We start from the raw sequence: 15,078 nt of genomic DNA, 5'->3' as shown, positions 1-15,078 counted from the left end.
CAAGATTAAGGCATAGGCTTTGCAAAAGAATCACTTTCAGGCTGAATTCTGAGTCACAGAAGCCCTTGGTCTCCAAAATTTTACAAATCCAGAGGGCCTGCCCCCTTCAGCCTACATAGGTACTTCTGGCGCACACATTTTCTAAAATTGTCTAATAAATAAAAGCTACATTCTGCGAAAATTCACACCCAATACTACTAGGTGATGGGGAGGGAACAGTTCCATCAACATTAATGCGAGGCAACTTTCCCCTAAGTCCAGAATATATGAATGGTGTTAAAAGGTAATTGTGATATAGTTTAATATTGACTAACACCGAAGAGGATGGCGGGTGCTGTGAAATGACTAATTAAAGCGGAAAGCGGACTTCCAGACTGCTGCGGCTTTGGTAATTTGTTCAGCAGGAGTGACATGCCAGGAGAATGGGGTCATTTCCTCTGCTCATCCTTCTACATGGGGGTATGGATCCTTTTTCAAGACTGCATTCCTTTCTAGGCAACCTTTCAGGAACCACAAGAGCACATCGTATTACCTATCCACCAGAAAAAAGTGACTCAAAGTCCACCGTGTATTTCCTATAAATGGCAAAAAGGGGATTTAAAGTGCCTGAGAGGGCACAAAACACCAGGAACTTCTCTTCAAACTGATCCTAAGCTATAAGCCTGTTCCTGACCCTCCAAGCATAGCTGTCAACTTTTCCCCTTTTTAAAGGGAAATTCCCTTCTTCCAAATAGCTATGCCTCCAATTGGCCCTATTTTCCAGGGACAGTCCCGGATTTACAGAAGCTGTCCTGGTTTCTGATTTGACCCTGGAATGTCCCGCTTTTCCGTGAGCCAAGGAGATAAGTAACTATCCAATGTTTTGAAGACACCTGAAGATGGTGCTGTATAGGAAAGGTTTTTTTTAAGTTTAATGTTTAATTATGCTTTTAATATATTGGAAGACACCCATAGTGGCTGGGGCAACCTCGTCAGATGGGTAGGGTATAAATAGTGTAATAATAATAATAATAATAATAATATAATAATAATAAATAGTTGAATAGGACATCCCTCTTTTCATCGGGACAGTGGGTCATGAGGTGTAATTGTATGGTGGTAAAGTGCAGCCAATAAATCACATTGTGCAAAATGCAGTACAGTAAAAACAAACAAAAGGAAAGGGGGGAAAGCTCACAGAATAATGAATCCCCTCTCCAACCGCTGCATGATTTCATTTTCGAGTGAAGCGCAGAGCTGGGTGGCACAGTTCCCTCCAGAGGCAGATGCCAATCCCAACAAAGCTGTTTCGTAAGAGAGACCCTGGAAATGACTAGATCCTTATCAGAGTCTGCCCCAAAAGGCTCCACTCGCTGAGTAGTAAAACAGGTCTCTTAAAGGTTCATTTGGAGTTACTTTAGAGATTGTTCTCAGAGGGAAAGAGCTGATCCTCTCACACCCATTAATTCTCCTTGAGAGGGCTGCCGTACTGCTCCGTGGTTCTTCACAGTTCAGAAACCGGTCAAGAAGAGACCTGAGGCACAGCCTGGCACATTAGCTTCCAAAATATATCCTTTCATCATCCCCACATCCATTCCCCAGATAAAGCAGTGCCACCAGTTTTCTGAGGGCATGGGCCCAATCCAGAGATCCTCCCGTCAAAAGTGGAAAAGCTACTGGCTGTAATCAGAAGCAGGAGAATGGGGCATAGCGTTCGAAGAGTTCCTCAAGAGAAAATGCCAGGTGCAGCTCTTTTCAATGACTACCCACAGAATGACTCTCTTTTACACCAGTTGTGGGAACCTCATCCAAATGTGGCCCTCCATAACTCACTCTATCTGTCCTTTGGTGACGCCTCCGCCTCAGCCCTACGTTCCCTGCCTGGAATGTATTCTTGAACTCTCATAATAAGAACATGAGAATCATCCTGCTTTCACAGTGCTTAGTCAGATATCCACGTGAAGCCCCATAACAGGACCTGAGCATAAGAGCACTCCCCACTCCCCAAGTTTCCAGCAGCTGGTATTCAGGAGCAGACTGTAAATTTGAAAGGTACCCTGAGGGTCACCGAGTCCAACCTCTAGTCTGGTCCCTAAGCAGTTTGACTGGGGACTGAATAAGTCAACAGTTTCCATGAAATAGCTCCATGTTTCCCTTCTAAAGGAATACATCCATATTCTGGTCACCTCAAGAGCAATTATGCTAGCCTTTCCCAGCTTGATGTCCTCTAGATCTTTTGGACTGCAACTCCTTTCAAGCACAAGCAGCATGGCCAACGGTCAAGGACTATTGAAGTCCAAAACATCCGGAAGGTACCATGTTGAAGAAGGCTGCATTATACCAATTGCTGCCCTCCTCCCAGACACCTTTGCTTGCCTAACAGCCAATAGACCTTGAATTAAAGAACGGCAGTCTCTGCTCTTTTCTCCAAGAGCCATAGAATCACAGAATTGTAAAGTTGGAAGGGATTCCAAGGATCATCTAGTCAAAGACAAGGCTTTGCTGGATAGACTTGGTAGCTTCCTATATTTCTGTATTCAATGACCATGTAAGCATATAAGTCCTCAGTCTAAGCCTCGGGAATCATCATGGGTGGATGGTCACTCTAAATCTTCCTCACACTACTTCCAAAGTCCAGTAAGCCCTTCCAAGAGTCTTTCCCCTAACAGATTCTAGAAACGGTTCCCACAGTCCAAGGATTCCTGACCCCCCCCCCCGCCCCAAGTTCACGCAGCATACTTGATACAGTTTCCTAGCTCCATAGAGTTAAATATCTAAACACATGTTTAATTTCACTAGTTCAACAGATGCAAAAATGCAGATGCTTGAACTGGAAATTTGACTCAACTATTTTCTACCCAGAGGCATGATTTCACATTGTGCACTTGGAGAAAAGCCCATGAAGGAAAGCAATATAATGTAGTGGTTAGGTTCTGAATTATGGCTTGGGAGAACCTGGGTTCAAATCCCAGGCAGCCATGAAACTCACGGGTAGCCTTACATACATTATTTATTTATTTTTGCCATGCTGCCTTTCCACAGTTCTAAGCATGCTTGAGGTAGCTTAGAACGTGAAATATATATAATAACTACAACATGACCAAAGTAGTCTCAAAGAATAAACCAAACATTAAAAGAATACACAACCAAACCGAGCAATTTCCACACAAATCACAAGATCTGAGATAAAGATACCAAAAGACAGCAGTAGCAAACTCCCCCTCAGCAAAACAGGAGCCCACCTTGAGGTCTGCCCAATTCACAGAGTTGGTGCCTCAAGGCTGGAGCAGGGAGCAAGCTACACAAATTCCCCCAGGCCCAGTCAAGGAAAGACTAACAGTAGGTAGGCACCCACTTGGGGTCCTAAGCTGAGGTAACTCACTAAAAATGTCATTTATGTGTGATTTATTTTTCATGTGCCACAGATTTATAGGAGCCCCCACTGTTCATTAATACTGACTGCTCTTTTACCCTTTATAGATCCTAATGTTTACACAAAAGGTTTTTTTAAAATTATTTATTTGTTCGATACAAACATCAACCGCAAGACACATACAACAAAAACCATAATAACACAATTTGACAATTCAGATTTGAATACACTGATATACCTATGACTACACCTTTTTAAACAATATTTCCCACCTCTCCTCCTCTCACTACTTCCCATCACTATCCGCCTTATCGCTTAAATAGTTCAGATTTCTTCATATTGATCCATTCTTATTTTCCGACGACATGCAATTCGTTTGTATGTAGCTAATCTGTCCATATTATCAATCCATGTGCTCAATGGAATCTTTTTGGCTCTTCCAATTCATCAAAACAAGTTTTTTGTTTTTTTGCTTCTAATATAGCATGGTACATCCATTATTTTTTTGACCCCTTGAAATCTCCCACATTTCCGGAATAATTTAGAATTAAATTCAGTTCCCCTAAATAACAATTTCTTTTATTACTCTTGCTATAAATCCCAACTGCTGTTGTCTGGCTCATCATATAGGTAGGTCTGGGCACAAAGGCCCTTTATGAGCACAAGAGTCTTCCCTGTCTCTCTGAATCCATCCCTGAGATGCCACAACTCCAACCCTGACCACGCTAATGACATACCCTCCAACATTTCTCAGACTGATCGCTGAAGAATTGATGCTTTTGAATTATGGTGCTGGAGGAGACTCTTGAGAGTCCCATGGACTGCAAAAATCAAACTTATCCATCTTAAAGAAATCAGCTGAGTGCTCACTAGAAGGACAGATCCTGAAGTTGAGGCTCCAGTACTTTGGCCACCTCATGAGAAGAGAAGACTCCCTGGAAAAGACCCTGATGTTGGGAAAGATGGAGGGCACAAGGAGAAGGGGGCGACAGAGGATGAGATGGTTGGACATGTTCTCGAAGCGACTAGCATGAGTTTGGCCAAACTGCGGGAGGCAGTGGAGGATAGGCGTGCCTGGCATGCTCTGGTCCATGGGGTCACAAAGAGTCGGACACGACTGAACGACTGAACAACAACAACAAGGAAAAGTGGGTCAGTCCAGGATCAAATCAGAAACCGGGACAGCTTCTGAGGGTCTGTAATGGTAACCTAATTATAGGTTAAACATTATGAAATGGAGAGATGCAGCTTTAGATAGCACCAGGCTCATAACAAAATTCTATCTGTGGTTTCCCCCTGAGAGCTGCTGGCTCAGGAGCTGGCTGAACCTTTGCAATCCAAAAAGTTCAAGTTTTCATTTAATCTCTTTGTGCAGGAATCTTCGGCTTGGTTCACCTTTGGGATACACCCAAAATAGAAAGTCGCTCTTTAATCAAGGGGTTGCAGTCAGAAAAAAGGGCAGGCCCCGCTGCTGGTGGTGCGAGGCAGCTCTGGCCACATTCAGGACTTCAGTCGACGACACAGCTTCAAAGTGAAAGTGACTCAGCAGGGCTGACCCACTTTGCCGGCTGAAGAGCCTAAAAAGGAAAGGGGGAGGCGAGGAAACATTGTATGCAACTCCTCAAAGAGTGCTTTCTGTCCTCTCTGTGTGAATGTCAGGCATCATCAGCCATATTGCATGACGCTGGAAGGAAAACACTTGATTTGGACCTGAAAGTTGCATGAAAAGGCAAATTTGATAATGAGTGTTGCTAGTGCTATTTTTCTAGAAAAAGAGGTGCTCATGGAACGTACAGCTGATGAGAACCCCAAATTAACAATCTCAACTTTGGGGTTTTCATCAGCTGGACGCCGTAATCATCACAATTATAACAAATAAGCCTTGACATATCTCGCTTTGCATGTCATGAGTCAATCTCATATATTAAACTCCAGTGGCTAATCAAACAATTGCTTACATAAATGAACTTTTCCACAATATTCTAATATTTTGAGTTTCACCTGTAGGTCTGTGAGGGGGATATGGGGTCTTGTAACTACCCTGCTTCCCCTAAAGTAAACCGTAGCCATAAAATAAGCCATGGCAGGATTTCTATGCATTTGCGCAATATAAGCCATACCCCGAAAATAAGCGCCTCCCTTAAGATGGCCTGGGTAGGCGTGGCTATGCAGTGTACCGATACGGAGAGGTTAAAATAAGACATCCCCTGAAAATAAGCCATACTGTGTTTTTTGAGGAAAAAATTAATAAGATGGTGTCTTAATTTAGGGGAAACACGGTATGCTCAGCACTCTTAACAAACTACACTTCCCATGATTCTTTGGGGAAGCCCTGACAGTTTAAAGTGGTATGATACTGCCTTAAATGGATAGTGTAAATGGGGCCTGGGAGGAACCCCTGCAAATAATATAAATCACGTTGTTGTTGTTGTTGTTGTTGTGTTGTTGTATTGATATACTGCCCTTCATCAAAAGATCTCGGGGTGGTTCACAATATAAAAATACAATAAAAGCCCAAATAACGTTTAAAACATAAACAACAATAATTAAATAGCAAGTAGCAGGATTTGCACAAAACCGATGCTTAAATCATGGTCCTTGTTTGGTTCTTATGAAAGATATTTCACCTTTTTTGCATTCTGCCAGGGAAACCCCTGCCATGCATGGCCTTTCTAAACAGCACAGTTTGATCTAATTTAATCTAGGCATGTTGTTTTGCTTCCTGCTTTAGCCACTCTCACCTCAGAGTCAGTTCCGATGAGTTTAGATCAGAACGACAGATACGAAAGAGGCGCTCCAGCCAATAATATCCATCAGGGATTGCTCCTCACAAGGTTCTCTTCTTTCATAACAATGTTAACAGCAGCATTTTCCTCATATAGTTGGAGAATTCCCAGGCCACATCCCCACCATACATTTCAAGCATATGGCTTCCCCTTAAGAATCACGAGAAGTGCAGTTTTATACCTCACACAGCTACTGCTCTCAGCACCCTGAACAACACTACTACCGTTTCCAGAATTGCACTTTCAATGGTCTTGACATGTCTGGTGTGGCTGTGACCAGCCTATGCGAGTTCATGTTCAGGCTAGATCATGAGACATGCTGACTATTTATTTGTTAATGCCACTTGGTTGCTTTCTGTTGGATAATGTGTACGCTTCAGATTTGCATTATTCAGCTGTCACTTGGAAATCACTCTTATTCAGATTCACTTTGTGCATCCATAAAAAAGAATGCAATGTGTTTCCTTCTTCTTCTTCTTCTCCTTCTTCTTCTTCTTCTTCTTCTTTTCTTTTCTTCTTCTTCTTCTTCTTCTTTCTCTTCTTCTTCTTCTTCTTCTTCTTCTTCTCTTCTTCTTCTTCCTTCTCCTCTCTTCTCTCTTCTTCTTCTCTCTCTTCTTCTTCTTCTTCTCTCCTCCTCCTCTCTCTCCTCCTCCTCCTCCTCCTCCTCCTCCTCCTCCTCCTCCTCCTCCTCCTCCTCCTCCTCCTCCTCCTCCCTCCTCCATCATCTCCATCATCTCCTCCTCTCCTCCTCCTCCTCCTCCTCTTCCAAATTTCTGGTTGTCGTTCTTTCTTCCTCCCTCCAGCTGCCATTCTTTGCATCATATATTTACAGCCACAAACTCCACAACTGTATGGCTATTTTTGTACGTGGTCATTGTCTCACTACTATGCTCTGAATTTAGCGTTCCGAAAGGGGACTATGCAGATGCTGCAGACATTTCTATGACAGTGTTGGGCAATAAGAAAGTACTTCCTTCCACGTGGTTCATTCCCAGTTTGGGGGAGTTCGAGGTCATGCAAAATAATTTTTGTGTGTGTGTGTGTGGCATTCATCCTGGAGTATATTAGTTGACATCTTCTCTTCTAATTGCTGACAGGTGTCAGGCCCCTGTGCAGTTTGACTGGAGGCTGAATACGTTGAGTTTCCAGCAAATAGCTCCATGTTTCCCTTCTAAAGGAATACATCTATATTCTGGTCACCTCAAGAGCAATTATACTAGCCTTTCCCAACTTGATGTCCTCTAGATCATTTGGACCATGACTCCTTTCAAGCCCAGTCACCATGACCAATGGTCAAGGATTATTGAGAGTTGAAGTCCAAAACAACTAGAAGGTACCATCTTGAAGAAGCCTGCATTATACCAATTGCTGCCATCCTCTCAGATATCTTTGTTTGCTTAGCAGTCAATATACCCTGTGTTAAAGAAGGACAGTCTCTGCCTTTTCTCCTTCCAGAGCAGGAGAAAAAGAAGCCTGCTCCATCTTCCATGAGACAGCTTTTGAGACACTTGAAGATGGCTATTATACTTCCTCTCAGTCTTCTTCTCAGCCTCCTCTTTTCCAGGCTAAACATACCCAGCTCCTTTAACCATTCCTCATAAAGCTTGGTTTCCAGACCCTTGATCCTCTTGGTTGCCCTCCTCTGCACACATTCCAGCTTGTCTATATCCTTCTTAAATTGTGGTGTCCAGAACTAGACACTGTATTCCAGTTGTGGTCTGCCCGACAGAACAGAATAGTATGATTACCAGTAAGTCCCTTGATCTGGACACCATCCCTGGAAGTCTTGAGACATGAATGAAGGCAATCATATAGAGCTGAGCAACAACCAGCCTAATTATTAATTGGAAGCACAACTTGAACAACTGTGGAGAACTTGGGGAATTACTAATGTCTAGACCAATGTTTGGTGGAAAAATTACAAATAAAAAAAAAACCCTGCTCATTGTGCAAAAACAAAAAAAAAAAAAAAAAAAAAACCAAAACCAAAACCACCCGTCTTTCACCCAACCTTCCCATAATCTGGTGTCTTTCAAATGTTTTGGTCTCCCAACTCTCAGCAGCCCCATCAGAGATGGTGGGGGTTCTCTCATCCAACACATTTGGGGGGCATTAGGTTGGGAAGGCTGCTCTGTTTATTTTATTTGCAAGAATTTATGAGCTGCTTAATAAAAAAAAACCTAAGTCAGCCTTGGCTAATCTGGTTGCTCCATATGTTTTGGATGAGAACTTCCCATCAGTCCTAGCTAATATGAATTGTGGCCCAACACATCAGGAGACCATCTGGTTCCTGAAGGATGCCCTAAGGGTTGAACATGGAAATGATGCACATCAGTTATCCATATTATAGGGGTGTCCTTTAAATGCGTGGTGTGAGCCAAGCCTATGTCTTCCTAAAACAGATGTTGTTTAGCAGGTGTATGAATCAGTACAATGAGGGGGCCAGCACTGGTGCCATCACCCCAGAAATTTCCCTCACAAATGTGGAGTGAACATCCGATGCTTCTTATAACAGGGGCTCTAGTCCACATTTCCTGACACATTCTTACAATTTGGTGGGTGTTTTGCTAGGGACAGGTAAACTTGGCAGGTCTCTAGAAGTTAATGACGGGGTTACACTTCCTCTGAAGGAGCAGGTTCATAGCTTGGGAGTACTCCTGGATCCTTTGCTGTCGCTCGAGGCTCAGGTGGCCTCAGTGGCCCAAAAGGCCCAGCTACGCCCCTATCTGGACAGGGATAGCCTACCTACTGTTGTCTATGCTCAAGGTTAGATCACTGCAGTGCGTTATACATAGGGCTGCCTCTGAAGATGGTTTGGAAACTTCAGTAGTGCAGAATTTAGCGGCCAAGTTGCTCACTGGAGCAAGACAGTTTGAGCGTATTACACCGATCCTGGTGTGACTGCACTGGCTATCAATTAGTTTCTGGGCCCAATTCAAAGTGCTGGTTTTGACCTATAAAACCTTAAATGGTTCAGGACCGCAATACCTGAAGGAAAGCCTCTTTCCATATGAACCTACCCGGACCCTGAGATCATCTTCTGAGGCCTCCCTTCGTGTGCCTCCTCCTTGAGAGGTCCAGAGGGTGGCAACACGAGAACGGGGCCTTCTCTGCAGTGGCTCCCTGTCTGTGGAATGCTATCCCCAGGGAAGTTCGCCTGGCGCCTTCATTTTACACCTTTAGGTGCTAGGCCAAAACATTCCTTTTTAACCAGGCCTTTGGTTGATTTCACTGACATTCTATGCCCTTTTAAAATGTGTGTGGGGGGGGTTGGGTGTGGGGAGTTGTTATTTTTATTTGAAATATATATTTTGAGGTTTTATATTTTGATTTTTTTCTGTGAACTGCCCTGAGACCTCTGGGTATAGGGTGGTATAATAAATATAATAATAATAATAATATAATAATAATAATAATAATAATAATAATAATAATAATGATGGATGCCATTAGCTCCCGGTACAGCAAGCACAACCCTGCACCCCGGCCAGCATAGAAGGTTTTGGAATTTTTGGAGCAGGATAATTAAGTTATATAAAATGGTTCATCCAGAGCATTCGAATGAATTTCAGAAAGAAGACACTCTCCTTGGACTAGCATCAAAATATTTCCTCAAAGGAAGAAATATTTGTTTCTGGAACAAGTAGTAGTAGAAGCAATTTTAAAATGAGATAAGGCTAAGCACTTGATATTTTCTCTGGGGAAAAAAAGCCTTGCCATTGGCAGAAAAGCATGTCTGGGCTGAAAAGATGTTTTCCATTTCTGATTTCTCTGGGCCGAACCAATGCACCACACAGAAGGAAAGGTATCCATCTATCCATCCAACCGTTTTCACTCCTGCGCTACATTTTGAACTGGAAAGACGCCCTGGAAGTTCACACAGCTCAAGTTACAGCACTGTTGTTTACTCAATGCACAAACCTAATGGGGTCTACTCAGAAGGAAATCCTATTGGATTCCACAGGATTTACTCCCAGGAAACAGGGATTAGGATTGCAGCTCTAGTGGCTGAAAATCCTAAGCAAGCGTGTTCAATTCTGTGCTACGTATCTGCTGTGTTTTCTCCACTCACATTTTTCAGTTCTCCGGTAACCGGCTGCTAGAGGTCAGTATCAGATTGAGCATCAACCACCCCAGGCTCCTGCCTAGGAGCCATCACATATCTGACGTTTGGGTTTTCAAAGAATACAGGGGCCGGCCCTAGCATTAGGCTGCCTAACATTAGGCCAACAATTATGAATTTACTATTACTGTAGTTTTAGCCACAGGGAGACGTCTCTGTGGGATTTTCTCCCTCGGGTGCCAAAATACCTCGGCTAGGCTTTGGGTACTGTGTACTTTTGGTTGTATGTGTGTGAACAACACACACTGTTCTACCTCAGGCAGCAAAATGTCTTGAGCGGGGTCTATGTATGGTTCAGAAACAGGGACAACTACCTACTCCTATTAACCTTATGTCCCTGTCAAGCAGCTGGCTCTTAGCAGGAATTTAGGAAAGATGAAGCAGGACTGGAATGTCATTTCCTACCTCCCAAGGACCCTAGAAAAGGAAGAGAGGGTCACTGGATGTTTTGCAGAGACTGTACTATACAGTCAAAGCTTCCTCATACCACTTTAAATAGTCACATCTCCTCGCAAACAGTGGTATAGCGTGTATGAGGGAAGGGGACACAGGGGCGGTTAACACGGGAGCAAAATTGTATGGGTAGCAAAACACCTGGTGCTGGCTCAATACACCTGTGCACTTCTGTCACAGCTCAGTTGAAAACGGCTTCTCTATGCAAACCAGGAAGTGACCTCTCCAGACAATGGAACGACTCTTCTTTTCTTACCTCTGCGGCTGTGATCTCCAAGGTGACGCAGATGCTGTTAGGCAGTTGTCTAGACTCTTTCCGTTTCTCTCCCTCCCTCCTATGACACTCCATGCGGCCCCGGACACAGGCAACCCACACTGCGCCACTGCCCCCCCCCCAATCCTGGGAAGTGCTGTTTGTTAAGGGTGTTGAGAGCTGTTGGGAGATGCCTCTTTCCCTCACAGAGCTGCAGTTCCCAGAGTTCCCTGGCTGCTAAGGACTCTGCGAATGGCACTGCAGTATAAGAGAAATGTTAGACTTTGGGATGGAATAACCAGGAAAACTTGCACAATAAACTTCACATTTGAATGCAGCCTGTGTGTGGACCATATGTGCATCTAGATCAACCCTGGGTGGAAATTCATACCTCCGACTAAAGAATCAGCTATGCTCATGTACTTCCGAGCTATTATATCAGGGCGATGCCCTGAGTGTATTGCCATGAGATGACAGACGAGAATGCAGATTGTAAAAGGAAGTAACTGAAGGCATAATTGCAAAGAGGTTCTGAGGGATATCACTGCAGAGTTTGTTCTTTGAACCCGTTTCCATGAGTACTATTTGCAATTCATTTAATTGGTACAAAGATAATAGGGTGCCTGTGCTCATCACAATGACGTTTGGCAAGCTTTCCCAAGCCTCACATCCTTCCTTCAGTCAGAAGCTAGCTCTGTTCTAGTCTTAACAAGATCTGATATACAAATCTAGAGCATAAAAAGAGGAAGCCCCGGAGCACTGTTTTGCCGACTCCACCCTTGCGGTGACTTTGGTGAAAGACAGAAAAGAGGTTTCTGCCTGATAATAGCTTGAACTTGCATTTGCCTAGTGTGGTACAGTTCAACCAGTGCACCCAGGCCATGGAGCCAAACGACAGGTGATAAGAAACGCATCACTTGGTGTTGTGTAACTTGAATTTTAAACTGGCTCGAGCAGCAGCCTAGGGAGCCCTGCCAGAATCTCCAAGCTATGGCTGGGAGACAAATTGAAACCTTTGCTCAAATGAAGCTGGTCTTTGGCAGCATCTTGGTTGCTTCCCTCACAGGTCAAAGAGCAGCTGGAGGGAATTTTCCTCAGGACCATAGAGCAGCAACACTTTCCCCTGAAACAAGCCACAGTCCAGTGTTATGGCTGCTATTTTTGCTGTTGTTTCATTGTCCTTCTCCACCTCCTCCTCCTCCTCCTCCTCCTCTTCTTATCCCACCCCTCACTCCAAGGTCCTAGGGTGGATTACAACAATTAAAACACGTTCTATGGCCTTTTAAACTGTGTGTGTATGGAGGGGAGTGCCACTGTAATGTTTATTATGCTATGCATTTTTGCGTTTTTGTACTGCAAACTGTCCTGTGATCCTCAGATGAAGGGCAGTATATAAATTTAAACAACACCAACAACAACAGTTTAACACAACTTCTAGCAATCCTAGAAATAAGGTGGTCCTAGCCCTATACATCCCACTTGTCAAAAGCTGGGATGCATACAGACAGGGGTTTTTTCCCCCAGCCTGGACTCACTAGAACTCAGTTCCAGCAACTCTCAGGTGGGCACCATTGCCATTCGAAGAGAACAAAGGAGGTTTTCGAGTGAGTTCTGGCACCTCTTTTTCTAGAGGAATAGCATTGGATACAGAGATGTGTCTTTAGCATTTGCCGAGAACTGTATAATGAAGGTGCCAGACGCACCTCTGTGAGGAGGGAATCAGTTTAGGGGCTACCACAGAAAATGCCCTATCCTGGGCCACCCTTCCAAGCTTCTGAGGGCAGTGGAACAATAATGGAAATGATTGCAACCCACTTTTGGTAAGTTCTCTAGAAAAGCACTATACAAATATACCCTTTCGTCAGGACTTAGGGCTTTCACCAGAATTTAGGGCTCTTTGCCAGTTTCCTCCAGCTCATCTCCTGCCTTTTGAGGAGCCAGGCTTTTAATTCCCTTCCCTTCATCTAGAATCTTAATAGATTCCATCTGTTCCCTCCCTTCCAGCTAATTAGCTGTGCCCGGGCCTCCCACCTTACCCCGAGGTAGAGAAACATTCCCACCTGCCCACAACACAGATGCAAAATTCACAGTTTCTGCCTCTTAGAAGGAAGTATCCTCTTTACCCTGGTCCCACAAATAGAAACTCCGCTGGATAATGTTGAGTAAAGCGCTTTAGTGAACAGAGCTGATAGGTACAGAAGAAGCTGCTTTCTACTGAGTCAGACTTACTGGTTCATTTAGCTCAGTATGTTTGCACTTACTGGCAGTGGGTCTCCAGGATTTCAGGCAGCAGACATGCCCAACCCTACCTGGAAATGCCAAAAAGTGAACTTGGAACCTTCTGTAAACAAGACAGATGCTGTGATATTGAGCTATGGCCCTTCCCCTGCTCTGTAATTGCTCCTGCAGAATGTTCAGGCACAAATGGGAATATTCATATTCACAGTAAAACAGACTATCTGATCTATCAGAAATGGACCATATAACACCGGTCCTAAAAGATCTACACTGGCTCCTGGTATGTTTCTGAACAAAATTCAAAGTGTTGCTGCTGACATTTAAGGCCCTAGATGGCTTTGGCCCAGTATAGCTGAAGGAGTGTCTCCACCCCCTTGTCCATCCCAGACACTGAGGTTCAGCTCCGAGGGCCTTCTGGCAGTTCCCTCACTGCAAGAAGTGAGGTTACAGGGAGCCAGGCAAGAAGGCCTTCTTGGTGGTGGCACCTGCCCTGTGGAACGCCCTCCCATCACATATCAAGGAGATGAGTAACATATAACCTTTAGAAGACATCTGAAGGCAGCCCTGCATAGGGAAGTTTTAAATGTTTGATAATTTGCTGTGTTTGCTGCTTTGATTTGCTGGAAGTCACCCAAAAGTGGCAGTGTTGTGCAGCAAGACATTGATTGACAGGCTTCATATGATGCCTTCCTCACGGTCACCAAGACGGATGATGCATGATGAATTTCCTGAAATATCTTCTTCCAGGACACAATCATTGCCAACTGATTGAAGAAAGACAGGATCAATACATCTCCCACTAACCTCTATAGATCAAGCTGTTGTTTAGGACACAAGAGCAGCTTTCTGTGCTTGTGGCTCAACCTTTTCAGACTAGGAAGCCAATTTTAGCCCAAACATGCATTTGGGGACCCATTTCTCACTTGTTACCATCTGTTTGCAGGATTGTAGTGATGATGCCATGGCCAACCTTAGATCAGGCCGCAATCCATACCTCAGGTAGTAAAAGTACAATAAAAAGATTCCACTAGAAATTCAAATTTTCTACGAGGAACTCAAAATACGTTCTACAATCAATCTGGATGGATTTTGGAGGATGCAGTCTGTAAAATAAAATTAAGCTTTCCATCTAGTGAACAATTTAGACTGTGGTACTACACCTTGGTGCAAGCCCCATTGAACTCAGTTCTTACTTCTTGAATAGCCACAATAGTTAATAATACTAATAATACTAATACTACTACTAATAATAATAATTTCATTATTTGTACCCTATAGATCTAACTGTGTTGCCCCAGCCACTCTGGGCAGCTTCAATCATATAAAAAACAAAATAAAACATTAAAAACATTTTTTTTAAACCTCCTGATTAGGGAAGTATAGGATTACACAGCAAGTGACTGACTTTATTGAACTGAGGCTTTGCTATGATACCATATGTAACAAAGACAAAGAATTGCAGGTAAAGGAGAGTCTTTACATTCCTACATAATTCTCTCCCACCACTATTGCCCCCCCCAAAAAAAACTCTGGCCAGGGTGTTTACTAGGATCCTCACCATCTTGTGTAAGCAGAGCCGACTGCTCTCAAACTTGGCAGCGATGTCCTAAAATAGATGTATTTCCTCATTCTGTCATATTCCTTTCCGCTGATTTATGGACGAACACTAAGCAGTTACGCTGCTGGATCCAATCTATTTCTGAGTGAGCAAGTGCAGACTACCTAATAAGGCCACATCATTTTCTCTTGCTAATGTGGCTTCAGTTATGGTCTCATTTGGCAGAAGATGCTGCTCACGGGCTGCTGAATGTTTTCCTGCTACCCCCTGCCCCTCCCCACCAACTGCCGTTTTGTAGTGACTCTGGTATTTGGC

The sequence above is a fragment of the Lacerta agilis genome, chromosome 16 (genome assembly GCF_009819535.1).
Source record: "Lacerta agilis isolate rLacAgi1 chromosome 16, rLacAgi1.pri, whole genome shotgun sequence".
Taxonomy (NCBI): Eukaryota; Metazoa; Chordata; class Lepidosauria; order Squamata; family Lacertidae; genus Lacerta; species Lacerta agilis.
The sequence above is the reverse complement of the archived record's forward strand: the minus strand, read 5'-3'. Positions refer to the sequence as shown.